Source organism: Mytilus edulis, chromosome 2, assembly GCF_963676685.1.
Source record: "Mytilus edulis chromosome 2, xbMytEdul2.2, whole genome shotgun sequence".
In the NCBI taxonomy this organism is placed as follows: Eukaryota; Metazoa; Mollusca; class Bivalvia; order Mytilida; family Mytilidae; genus Mytilus; species Mytilus edulis.
Window position 1 is genome coordinate 98,376,671 of NC_092345.1, and position 15,100 is coordinate 98,391,770.

Here is a 15,100-nt window from a genome sequence, read left to right on the forward strand (position 1 = left end):
CAGTTTCCATGGCAACGGTGGCCATTTAGGAAATTCCAAAGTCAAAAGTCTCATCCAGGCTTGCCAGTCATCAATCACATCAAATTTCATAAATTTTGGAGCATTTTGAAATTTTTGAAATTTTTGACATTATTGATGATTACTTGCCAGTTAACAATAATTTCAAGAAACATTAAGTTCAAAGCATTTTTAATTTTTTTTGACATTTTTGCAGTTTCCATGGCAACGGTGGCCATTTTGTAAATTCCGAAGTCAAAATTGTCATCCAGGCTTGACAGTCATCAATCATCATGATCATATTAATTTTCATAAATTTTGGAGCATTTTCAAATTTTTGAAATTTTTGACATTATTGATGGTTCCTATGGTAACAAAGACCATTCCCAAAATTTAATAGCATATACCATTTAAGTACATGGGAGGGAACATACCATCAAAGCTTCAATCAATTTCACCTACCATTTTAAGACAGTAAATGCCACTTTAAGGTTTTTGGAGCATTTTGACCTTTTTTGCATTGTTTTCATGGTAACATAGTAGTTCCAATGATTGCCAAAATCATACCAAAACCAGTGTATAGTGGGCACCTACATTGTATCAAAATATAATGATTCTATGTTTAAGCATATCCAAATAATCCACCAAAACGAAAAAGTGGAATTTTTCACATTTGTTCTGTTTCCATGGTAACGGCAGCCATTTGTTATGTTCTTAAGACCTACTGCAACCCGAAAATGTGTGTTCCTCATTATAGTTAACTTTCATTAAGATTGGTTGCATTGGCTCCGAGAAAACTGCCGGACAAAATAGGTGGAAGTATTATAACAATACAGAAAAAGAAACAGAGGAAAAGCAATATGTCACCCGACATTGTCGATCGGGTGACATAAATATACATATATGTAGTGTTTTTATTGTACAAGTAGTGTGTTGTTTCTTCTGTCTGTAAATAATGATCGTCCTAAACATGCATGAAACATTTGCAAGTGGACGTTAAGCAATCAACAATCAGTTAAGCAACCAACAATCAATCTGTAAATATTGATACTAATGATTCTCAATATATAGTTTTGTATATTGTTGATTTTTTTTAAATATAATTCTTTTACAAAATGTTTCACTTAAGGCACGTTACACGCAATTTACAAGTGTATCTTTAAATAAGAATTAAGAGTAAATAACCTATGTTAAAAAAGCATAAATTTATTTGGAACATACTAATAAAGTAATAAGAAACATGGAAGATTTTCGTACATTACATATAACTTTGCGTTATTCAACACGAATTTACTTCATATGTGTTTCATTTGTTAACACCTTATTTCTTTTGGTTCATGTGAATAAACAGGGCTTCTCAACTTTGTGCAGTACTAAGTTCTAGTATATGGTGTATGTCGTATCGTTTGTTCTAGTCTATGTTCTAGCTGTATGTTTTGTCTATGTTGTATGTTCTAGTCTATGTCGTATGTTCTAGTTTGTGTTGTATACTGTAGTCCATGTTGTAAGTTCTTTCTTCAATTCTGTATTGTATTTTCTATGTTCTAGTCCATGTTGTATGTTAGTCTTTGTTGTAAATTATATGTTGTAGTTTGTGTTGTATCTTCCGATCTATTTTGTATGCTGTATGGTGTAGTATATATGGTATGTAATATGTTCTATCCTATGTTTTAAGATAAAATTGAGAATGGAAATGGGGAATGTGCCAAAGAGACAACAACCCGACCATAGAAAAAACCAACAGCAGAAGGTCACCAACAGGTCTTCAATGTAGCGAGAAATTCCCGCACCCGTAGGCGTCCTTCAGCTTGCCCCTAAACAAAGATATACTAGTTCAGTGATAATGAACGCCATGTAAGATGTATGTTTTTGTCACTTAATATATTCGTTCTCTAACTAATAAAACTTTGTGATTACAAGAAATTCTCCTTTTTCAAAGTAAATGATTACGCTGATGTAAATTTAAGTTTGCTTCCACCATTCAATGTATATGAAAATAAATATTTAACATATTATCACTGATTTATCAATGTTCATTAAGGAAACTGCTGACTGCAGTTTAAATTCGGATATTTGAGGTATTTTCCTGAAATGCTCCAAACCTTATATCCGTATAAACTTTAAATCGACAGTGGGGGTAGTAGAAGACTTAACTTTAAAAAAGAAAGTACGTTTTCAATTCTGAACTGTCAACTTTAAGGTAACAATTTCAACAACCGTGCATACGGAGTGTAGCAGATGATACAATATACATATGATGATTGTCTTGTTGACTGTTTGTTGCTCACAGGGAAGACACTCTAGCAATGATAAATGATTTAAATGTTCAGGTTATCTTCTGCACGGCTTTTTGATGCCATCAGGACTTGGCTAACTGTGACCGAATATCAATAACATCCAAATGATCATTTGTAATTTCTTTTTGTTGTAGCCAACATCCCCTTTTTACCGAAATTTGTGACACCCAGATTTCAACTTGTTATCAGCAACACGACAGACGCTAATTGCAATAGATCTATCTCTAATCCAAAACATTTGAGTTCCCCTACTCTCTGTTTTTTTCGGTTCATATCTATTCTTTTCGGTATTTAGTTGGTGAAGAGTTTTGAGTGTTGTCTTGGAGTGGTTTTATTTTGCTATTGAACTGGTGACTTTTGATTTGTATTTCTCCTAAGATGCCTTCATTATTTCTACATCATTTTAAAACTTTCTGTACATCCACACCAGTAAAACTTTCTGTACATCCGCACCAGTAAAACTTTCTGTACATCCACACCAGTAAAACTTTCTGTACATCCACACCAGTAAAACTTTCTGTATATCCACACCAGTAAAACTTTCTGTACATCCACACCAGTAATAAAAATCCGTATCCAATATTAATCCGTCATATGATTCAATTTCAATTCTACCAAGTGTTACTGTGAAATGTAACTTGGCAAACGATATTAATATATTCACCAAATGTTTTCCGAAATAACACAGTGAGTTTATTATTTACAATCAGTTTGTCGATGCCACTGCTGGTGGAGATTTCCAGAGGGTATACAAGAGGGACGAAAGATACCAAAGGGACAGTCAAACTCACAAATCCAAAACAAACTGACAACGCCATGGCTAAAAATGAAAAAGACAAACAGAAAAACAATAGTACACATGACACAACATAGAAAACTAAAGAATAAACAACACGAACCCCACCAAAAACTAGGGGTGATCTCAGGTGCTCCGGAAGGGTAAGCAGATCCTGCTCTACATGTGGCACCCGTCGTGTTGCTTATGTGATTACAAATCCGGTAAATAGTCTAATTCGGTAGGTCACATTCATGAAAGGGAAGGGGATTGTAGTTAGGACGTAAGGAACATATCCGATATCATTTGTGAAACGGTTATTCCATAACGGTCAACCAACTCGTGATGGCGTCCGTAAAATTTACGAAGGGATGATTTCAACTTCACCATTTGGAACTCTTGGTTTAATAGCTTCCTTGTGAGCAGTAACCCTCTATCAAGAAAATCATGATAGGAAATGCAAGCACGGGAATATCGTATCAATTGGGAGATATATACCCCGTATGCAGGTGCTGCTGGAATGTTGCTACTTAGAAATGGAAAGTTCACAATTGGAAAGCTGAAATCATCTCTTTTGTCGTAAAGTTTTGTTTTCAACCGACCCTCATTGTCAATTTCTAGATGTAAGTCAAGATATGAAGCCGACTTAACTGTATCTGTAGTATCCTTTATCTCCAATTCGATGGGATAGATGCGTTCCACATAGTCACCAAATTTTGAATTGTTTAGTGAAAGAACGTCATCTATATAGCGGAAAGTAGAGTTAAAGGATATTGCTAACTTCTTATCTTTCTTCCTAAAAAGTTCCTGCAAGAAGTCAGCCTCATAATAATAAAGAAACAAGTCGGCAAGTAGAGGGGCACAGTTTATATAATCGTTTAGGAAAACGGACGCCATACTAAACGAAACAAATTAACGAACCAAAACAATACACACATGACTAACACAGGCTAGAGGTTATTGACGAGGGACAGTCGCTAAATGTGGCGGGGTTAAACATGTTTTACTAGATCTCAAAGCTCCACTATACATATACTAGTTTATGAAAAGCAGTGATGTGGTCATAAACTGTTTACAAAACGTTGAATTATTTGAAATACTATTTGCTGCCCTTTTTCGATTTGAAGACATGCAATAAGTGGTCTTAAATCATGATTAATCGAGCTGCGCATCTGGTGCAATAAAAACTGAATTTTTTCCACAAGGTTGATTCCTCTACTGGTTGACTGTCAAAAGCCCAGTACATCAGTACTTCGATAATAGCATTTACGTTGATGAATTTGATGTTATAAAGCTTCTTGGTTCAATTTTTAATAACATTTCAGCTGTCAAATACAGACTTTATTCTCATAATATGAGAGGAGTTCAGTATTTTTGTGATTTTACTTCTTAAAATATAAAGACCAGCGTTCATTGGTATAGTAAAAGCAAGAATTAAGACTTGTAACGAACATTTGCTAGTTTTCTAATCATAAACAAAGAAGAAAAACATTTCTCGATCTGCATTGCTCATTAAGAAAGACTTGGAGTACCATATCCAACAGTGTTTTGAAACAGCATTAATGATTTCTATATCAAATAATGATATGTCACTGCAATGATTCAGTACGAATCAAAAGCAAAACTTGTTGATTTATACTTATTTACTTTCATCTTGAATGGTATTCAGTACGTTCGTAAAAAGTGGTTCTCAGTTCTTTGAACCCATCTTTGGTTAAATTAAATCATTAAACGAATTATCTACGAAATGCAAATTGCATTGTACTGAGAATATCATTTAAATCACCTGTTAGAAAAACACTGACTGTTACACAATTGGCATAGATGAATATAAAGACTCACGGTGGTTTTGAATGTCAGACTAATAAGTATGAGCTTTCTCCAGCTACCGCTGTTATGTTTGGTTTGAATCAAGATGACGACTTTGAACAAAATTAACTTGCAGATTAGTATGTAATTTGAATTGCAGTGTGTGTTCAATCTGAGAAATAATAAATATCCTTGCATACCACCTATAAATGCATTACTATAACACTGATCTCTTTAAAATGAAATAGATGTAAATCGGGTTCATATTAAAGTACTGGTCAGGTACTAGTCTAACTTTCGTACTTTTTTGGGGTATATTTCGAGGGCATGTTGAGTATTTAACTAATAAAACAAACCCATGCAAGCACGAACAAACAGTAATCTCGTTTAAAATATTTTTAACCTTAAAAGTTTTAAACTAGAAATAAGAAGATGTGGTATGAGTGCCAATGAGACAACTCTCCGTCCAAGTCAAAATAGGTAAAAAGTATACAATTAGACGTTAAAGTATGGCCATCAACACGGGGCGTTTTTCTGGTTTAGACGAAAATAAAAAAAGGTGTTCAGATATTAAACTTTTACTTGTGTTCTTGTGTGTATCTTGGTTTTTGTTTGGTTATCAAGAATTTATGCTGACGGCAGAACTTTTTGTTTTGTTTTCAGAAGTTTATGCTGGTGGGAGATCTTTGATACACTTTTTTTTTGATATTCGCAACACTATAGAATTTTAGAAACGCTATATGGGTTTTAAAGACTGTCTTCTTCCAGATCGAATGAAGAAAAAAAAATAGATTGATACAATAGGAACAATCAAAAGTCTACGATAAATCGACTCCATGATCGAATGAAAAAAAGACACTTACACCTAAGAAGAAATCAAAAGTCTACCATAAATCGACAACACCAGCACAGTTTCTAAAGGTTCTACTCTAGGTCATCTATTATATTTTATTAGTATCAATGATTTACAACTTCACGTTAAACTAACAAAGATGGATTTTTCTGCCGATGATTCAGCATCGCATTTTCATATTAAGACATTTGTAGCATACATAACCAGTTTTAAACCACCATTTTCTACATAAGGAAAGGAATATGACAATTATTTTTAATTTGTTTATTTGTGTTTGAGCTTTTGATATTGTCATTTGATATAGGACTTTCTGAATTGAATTTTTCTTGGAATTCGGTATTATTGTACTTTTTTCTGTACTTATTTGCATGACAAATAAGACGATTCCCGATTGTTTACTTTCCGTTTTTTAACGTTGGTGTTCCTTTGGCTGTATCGTACAGTGTATATATTGTATAACTTGTTCTCTATGCCTGTTTCTGAAGTCTCGTTTGAGATTTCATTGAACGTAACTTATATGTAACAGGTTAATTATTTAGTCAGGATTTTCCACAGGTAAATTACCAAATTCTTTCATGGATATCAAATCCTTATTTTTACAGGATATTGTTTCAAAAGTCCTCAAATTTAAAACATGATCAAGGGAACTAATTAATCCCTTGGATTTTACTTTACTTAAAGGTACCCAGTTTAACACACTATGAAAATCTCTCAGAATTTTTTTCATCGGCACTAACAGTTATTTTAATTTTTGAAAATCTTACCTCCTGTCGATACTGATTACTTATGTTTTTGCATTGCGAGGTCATGCGTTTCTCAGAATGTTTATGACATCTTTTTACTTAGTCCGTTCAATGTGTAATAATAATTGAGACTTTAGTCTTGGAAAACATGATGTATTCATGAGTTGTAATAGGCTTTAAACTACCTTTCAGTAACTGCAACTACACTTATTTCGGTGCTTGGTGTCTACTTTTTTTTATATGTTAGTAAAACCAATCTTTTGAGTTAATCCAATTACTAAATGATATATTATATTGTTCTTATGTTATGCTGTAATACACCTGTCCCCGGTTAGGGAGGGTTGAGCGCTTATCAAAATGATATGGATAATAACGCTATATAGATTATGTAAAATTAAATGTTATTATTTTGTTACTTTTGATGGACGTAGGGTTTGATAGGAATCAACTTCTTTTATTATCATTGACTTTTTCATTTATCAATTTGAGGTAGACTTCGATTGTGCAATTGGAATGCTTCGAAGCTAGTAATATCATTGAATTTTACCTCCAGTATATAAAGATGATTCCCTGTCACTGAATTGGTGGCTTTTGCAATCGCACCTGTCACATTGGAAATGAATATGGGATTCCACAGACAAAGTAATGTCTTCTTATTGTGATCTACTATTTGAACTTTGAGTGTTTTTTTTTCAATTTTCCTATTACTTAATATGAACTCGCCATTCTTATACAGTAGCCTAGAGATGGATTTGCATATCTCACAATTGATTCGATAAGCAATATCTTGATTTCACTGTTGTTAACATTCGCGTCTTTTGATCTGAGATGGATAATTTTCACACTGACATGTATACCAGATTTCCATATTATCATTATTTATATATCTATAATGACCTATTAGCAATAGAAATGTTTGCGACTTTAGCGATCATTCTTATCTTGCAAGATTCGTAAATGATAGATCTTTTAATTCCTGACATATTTTCTTCGTTTTCTTAATTACAACCTTCTGGTTTCAGCGCTCTCAATTCTAAAAAAAAAATTAGTAAAGAAGTAAAAATACCGAACTCCGAGGAAAATTCATAACGGAAAATCCATAATCAAATGGCAAAATCAAAAGCCCAAAACACAACAAACGAATGGATTACAACTGTCATATTCCTAACTTGGTACAGGCATTTTCAAATGTAGAAAATGGTGCATTTTATCTGATTTTATAGCTTGCTTAACCTCTCACATGTATGACAGTCGCATAAAATGCCATTATTTTGGCATCAAGGTGTGAACAAAACAAACAGACATAATAGGTAAATGTGTCAAAAAGGGGTACAACAGTCCACATTATGTATGAAGTTTGTAGGGGGTGCATAATTTTCAATCATACTCCTAAGATAATACTTGATATATTATCAGTCTTTATTTTTTTAAGTCGACTTTTGAGTTCTACTAGAAGACACCCGCGAAATCGCGGGCATATACAGCTTGTGAATTGTGTAGGATGATTTTTTGTAAAAGATATTATGCATGGAGAATAACATAAAAGGTATCAAAAGCCCTCTCCCTTGTCCAAAGTCCGATATTTGTTTCCTTTCTGTTAAATTCAATTATATTCGTGTTTCTGGCCTACGACCACAATTATTCTTTTCCATTGCTACACTGCTTCTTTTGGTAAAAGTCAAATCAAATTAAAAATTTCCATCGTTTCAAACATGAAATAAATGTAACTGCTTATATATAGACCATTATTAGTCTAAAAAATATGCTTCTATGACAATCCATCAGTGATTTTTTTTTTTGAGAGCCTTATTAACATGCCAATGGTAGGATTTGAATCATGTATATACACACTCAAGAACATCTGTATCGTTTTAAAAGACCCAATAAATTCAAAAGTATCATTTACCAACACCTTAAGAAGCACAACCATCCTTTTAAATATTTAGCAGTTCAACCTTTAGAAGTAGTAAATAAGCAGCCTGGTGAATCGCATTCAAAGTTTGTACGATCACGGAAAATAATTGAATTAAATTGGATTAAAAAATTACAGACAGTTACTCTGTTCGTTACCGGTTAATAAGTTAAATAAAATTTTGGAGGATTGCAACACAATTTCATATAGCAGTCCTAAGTATGAAATTGTTCAAATTATTATGGCATATTGTTATTCTAAATTATTTCCCAAAATTGATCGCCCTGAAGATCATAAAAAACATTTTATTAAAATTAAGTATGTCAATAAAGGCTTTGATTTTGTAAATATTGCCGGTATATTTAACGACCATTCTGTTAAAGAACAAATTCCTGGATATTTTGACAATACTGAGCTACCTCTTATTTGTTATATTTACAAGAAATCTACCCGGAAATTTGTGTTTAATTATAGTCAATTGTGTAAAGATGTTAATATCAGTGAAAATACACCTACTTCATGTAATTGCAGTAATTCCGAATATATTTATGGACCCATTTCCCATGTTATAACAGGAGATCTTAACATCGTTCAAGACCGAGAGTTAAAATCATTCCTCAGTAAAGGACCTAAATATCGTCCCCCGTCAATTATTAATTGGAATGAGTGTCGTAATATCATCCACGACTCACTCCATACTTACTGTATAAAATGGATAAAACGGGAAAAAGCTGACAAAAAATCTTTGGACTCTTTTTTTAATTCAGTAATGAAGATAGTTGATATACGTATTCAACATTTTAAAGAACATTTAACAATAACCACAATAAACCTATTTCTCGTATCAAACATAAACTAAAAGAACTAGCCAAGGAATTTGTTTTTGTCCCGGCAGATAAAGCTGCTAATAATATTATTATTGTTTGACGTAAATTTTACATTGAGGTTCTGAAAAAGGAAATCACTAATTCACCAACATTCCAACTGACTCTATTTTCAGAAAACGAAATCTGTAACAAACATAAACTTTTAGCCACTGCTTTACAAGCAGAGCCAAATACAATGAAAGTCCCAACTATGTATTGGCTTCCGAAGCTACACAAAACCCCTTACAAATATAGATTTATTTCGTCTTCAAGCCATTGTTCAACTACTAAATTGTCTATTCTTCTTACCAGCACACTTGGTACAATTAAAAACCTGATAATAAATTGTTCAAATAAGGCCTTCGAAAATAGTGGAATAAATTACTTTTGGAGTGTCAAGAACTCGTTGGAAGTACTTGATAAATTGCATGCGTATATTGTTGATTTTGAATCTGTTCAAAGTTTTGATTGTTCTACCCTGTATACCACATTGCCTCACATTCTCATTAAGAAAAATTCACACACCTAATTAAATGGGCATTCAAAAAATCAGAATGTGAATATATATGTTCAAACTCTTTTAAGTCATTTTTTAGTAGCAATAAACAAAAAAACTATGTTAATTGGACATGCTTTGATACTATATATGCCCTTGAATTTTTACTAGATAACATTTTTGTTCGCTTTGGAGATTCCGTATATCGTCAGATTATCGGAATTCCAATGGGGACTAACTGTGCACCACTTATTGCGGACCTGTTTTTGTATTGTTATGAGTTACAATTTATGACAAAAATAAGCAAAGACCCTTCGAAACAACATCTGATAAACAAATTTAATAATACTTTTAGATATTTGGATGATATTTTGGCTCTCAATAATGACGACTTCAGTATGTATATTAATGAAATTTATCCTGTTGAACTTACTTTAAATAAAGCTAATACTAACAATGACCACTGCCCTTTTCTCGATCTTCATATCTATATCACTAATGGAAAGCTGAATACTAAAATTTATGATAAAAGGGATGATTTTTTATTTCCTATCGTTAAGTATCCGTTTTTAGATGGTGACGTTCCCTTGTCACCATCTTACGGTGTTTATATATCTCAACTTGTACGATTCGCTCGTGTATGTAACAATGTTTTAGATTTTAACGAGAGAAATTTATGTATTACTGAAAAATTATTACACCAGGGTTTTCGATATCACAAACTAGTCAAAACATTTACTAAATTTTATCATCGGTATAAAGACATCATTCGTAAATATAGCTCAACATGCAGACTTCTAATACGTTCAGGTATTTCACATCCAATTTTTTATGGTAATATTCTTTATAAAGCACAAAGGTGTCAGTATTCACCTCAGAAACTTACAAAACCTTTGAATAGACTTATTAAGAAGGGATATAATTACGATACTGTTGTCAAGTCATTAAAGATTGCATATTTTGGCGTTAATATTGAGTCACTGATAAGGTCTTTGCATCGGAACTAAACACATTTATTCTAAAAACAGTTGTTGGCATGACACGGGTTATGTTCTTCTCATATATGTTATGATGGTATGATACTAAACCCCTAACGGGAAGGATTGTGCCTGATGTTCATATGATGAAATCATAATCTTTCAGTCAGTTTAATTGAAGTCTGGAGCTGGCATGTCAGTTAACTGCTAGTAGTCTGTTGTTATTTATGTATTATTGTCATTTTGTTTATTTTCTTTGGTTACATCTTCTGACATCAGACTCGGATTTCTCTTGAACTGAATTTTAATGTGCGTATTGTTATGCGTTTACTTTACTACATTGGTTAGAGGTATAGGGGGAGGGTTGAGATCTCACAAACATGTTTAACCCCGCCGCATTTTTGCGCCTGTCCCAAGTCAGGAGCCTCTGGCCTTTGTTAGTCTTGTATTATTTTAATTTTAGTTTCTTGTGTACAATTTGGAAATTAGTATGGCGTTCATTATCACTGGACTAGTATATATTTGTTTAGGGGCCAGCTGAGGGACGCCTCCGGGTGCGGCAATTTCTCGCTACATTGAAGACCTGTTGGTGACCCTCTGCTGTTGTTTTTTATTTGGTCGGGTTGTTGTCTCTTTGACACATTCCCCATTTCCATTCTCAATTTTATTATAAATGACTAATACCGACTAATGCTAATTTGAGGGGTTGTCGGAGGGGTCCTGATCCCGATATCCCGAGATGCAGAATTTAAAGAAATTCATATCCCGAAATTGAAAAATATATTCTCGGATCTCGTAAGGATCAATCCCAAATTCCGCTTAAAAACACCCGATCCCGACACCCCGAAAAAATGTCCTGCCTCCTTTAATCTCTACCTAACTTTCATTTTTGCCAAATCACTTTTTTTCCTTTTAACAATAAATTTTCATGCCCCAATTATGGGCATTATCTGTGCATCCGTGCGTTCGTTTGTTCGGTCGTCCGTCCGTCCGTCTCGTCCGCCTGTCCCACTTCATTTAAAACATTTTGGTCGAGGTAGTTTTAGATGAAGTTTAGCATGTTTTACTTAATATTTTAATATATATGCAAGTGGTATGACCCCTTAAATAGTAAACATTTCAAAGAAAACAGTAAACAGAATCAGGTGCTTTCTATACTAACAGAAATTCCCTGACAGAATACAGAGAGTCTCTATATTAAAGTAGTATAATCGTAGTTTACATGTAGATAAACGCGATAAATATTTGTCCCCTCTTAGTAGGTACTAGAACACACCCGTGATATCACGGGTCCGTGACTGAATTAAAGTATATAACAATGCGCAAGCCTTATTTTAATATTAGTATTGTCATCTGATAAAGTCATGCCGATTATAAGATACACAGTTTTTCTCTGCTTTCAAGTCTTTCTGTTTGAACCCGTCGAACTGAAACAATAATAATAATTATTTGGAAAAGAAAAGGTCCTGGAATGGAGTTTTTTTTTAATAAACAGCATTGTCCCATATAAGTTATAAATAAAGTTGAATTCTTTGCTTCGCTGTTTTACGTCATGCCCACTAACAAATTGAAAACTGTACCTATACGCCTTATTTTTAGTCCAGATTTTTAGTATTCGTATTGTTATCTTAGAAAGTGTTACTGATTAAAATACTACAATAGGTAACAATTTGACAATTTAGTAGTGTCAACCCTGTGGTTATGACCCGTGTATATAGCATATTAATCCTGAATACAACGTTTGGTGGTGCGCCTGTCAGATGCGGAACGTACAGATAAGGTAATAGGTAACAGGTAACTATACTATTGGTATCGGTAGCGCACTCGACCTGGAACTTCTTAATTATTGGCAATATTAATTACGTGGAAAACAAAAGGGCCTAGAGTGGTGTAATTTTTAATCTACACCTTTGTACTATATTAGTTATATATAAAGTTGAATTCTGTTATTCGTCGTTTTTACGTGATTACGGCTGACAAATTGGACCTCGTAATTTTAGTATTATAGATAATAGTTGTGATTCTTGCGGTCTAAACACCATAATATGGAGAATGCTCTACGATTGGTTGTACTTGTGTCACATGTTTTACTTATTTTAATATATATGCAACTGGTATGAACCCTTAAGTAGTAAACATTTTTAAAAAAGTAGACAGAATACAGAGAGTCTCTATATATTAAAGTAGTGTAATCGTAGTTTACATGTAGATAAACACGAAAAATAATTGTCATCTCTTAAGGAAGTAAAATAGTTGTGGTTCTTGCGATCTAAACACCATGATATGGAATACACTCTGATTGGCTTATTTATTTTTCATTTTTGTTATCTATCATACGATTGGTTGTATTTGTCCATGTTTCAAACCGGAAGTCATATCTATGACTAAAAGTCAGTCTGATGACGGAATCATATCCGGACTCCTTTTTTGTCGTTTTTCTCCCAAAATAACTCAGTCTGAATAATCATAAGAATGGATGACAAATGCGACTATGCATGTTACCTATAGGACACAAAGGAATGATGATTGATTTATTGTGGAAGGAAGAGAAGCGACACCCAAAATGAGGTCTTCTCGTTTAATAGTATAGAAGATGACCCTTTGGTATATTATACCTCTCTTTTGAAAATATAACATGGATACAAATGCACCAGATAAAGTACTATTGCATTAAAGACAATAAAAAAGAAACCAAAGAGTAAACAAAGACTCATAAAACCAAAAGACATTTACATCAACAGTTATGAATAATAAATAAGAAACAATACGAACTCCACTAAAATTAGGTTGATAATCCTCTTTTTTTCTGTTTATAAAATGAGCCAAATTTACTTATAAATATTTGCAAAAATATAAGTATTCTATTTGTCTAATTCCTCTTAGGATTGTTTATGGATTTTTGATTAAAATAAATATTTGCCACTGAAGATGAATAGTTGCAGGATGGCATAGGGTAAAAAGTCAAAAAGCAAAAATACCGAATTCCAAGGAAAATTCAGAACAGAAATTCCTTTATCAACCAAAGGAACTTAAAATTAAAAAGTTCATTAGGTATTGAAAGGAGATATAGGTATGTACAAAGGAAGATAACTTCATTTTGTAATATTACTTTAACAATGCCATCAATTTTCTTGATAATAGATATAGAAGATGTGGTATTAGTGCCAACGAGACAACTCTCCATCCAAGTCACAATTTATAAAAGTAAACCATTATAGGTCAAGGTACGGTCTTCAACACGGAGCCTTGGCTCACACTGAACATCAAGCTATAACGGGTCCCAAAAAAATACTAGTGCAAAACCATTCAAACGGGAAAACCAACGGTCTAATCTATATAAAACGAGAAACGAGAAACGCTTATAAATGAACCACATAAACAAACGACAACTACTGAACATCAGCTTCTTGACTTAGGACAGGTGCAAACAATTGCAGCAGGATTAAACGTTTTAATTGTACCAACCTTCTCCGTTATCTTAAACAATAGTGTAAAATCACGACATAGAAATAAACACTGTAAAATATCAATTGGAATGGCTTAACTTATCTGAAACAATAGTGTAGCATCACAACATAGAAAGACACACTATAGAATATCAATTGGAATGGCTTAACTGAATCAAAAAACGTAGTAACACAAATTTTCAAGTATGCTTTGAAGACATATTAATAAATTCCTTTTGACATTTGTATGGATAGGTTGATTAACGGACTGGTTTTTTTAATCTCAAAATTGGTAATTTAAGTCGGGAATATTGATAACTATAAAAAGCCAATCACATGAGGGTATTGATGGAATGAACGCAACTTTTACCCTTAAAAGCACCTTTCAACAACTCGAAGTCAGCTATAAACGGCCACGACATGAAAATATGAAACAGTTTTAAGAGGAAAAAATAACCGCCTGAAACAATTTCAGAAAAAAAAAACAAATATGACAAACATTAAACCAACGACAACCTCTGCATTATATGCTTCTAACTAAGAACCTACACGAAAACAATTAAAACGATTAAAACTGTATAAAAAGCGCTCAACCCTCTTTGTAACCAGTGATGAAACAGTACAACACAAGAACAAATTGTAATTATCCTTCGCAAAAGATTAACTCGATAAATCGGGACAATAATATATCAAAAAAAATATATATAAAACAACAGACGCAAAGCATTGATATAAGAGTAATCGCACTAACTGAAAAAGACAGGTGGGCGAATACAAAGAGACATATAATTATATACCCAGTGACAAGTCTCATTCGTTAAGTCACATTTGGGGAAAAAGAGGACGCGGAATTGTGGTTACGACGATTGAAACATATCCGTCGTCATATTTGAAGCAGATAACGGTCAATCAACTCGTGTTTGCGTCCG

The 15,100-nt window shown here is 33.1% G+C and overlaps 1 protein-coding gene across 1 annotated transcript in view; it reads right to left on the reverse strand.

Moving 5' to 3' along the window:
- The window catches only part of LOC139513645 (uncharacterized), a 250,764-nt gene that overhangs the window by 188,416 nt on the left and 47,248 nt on the right, over positions 1-15,100 (reverse strand). The window lies entirely within an intron of this gene.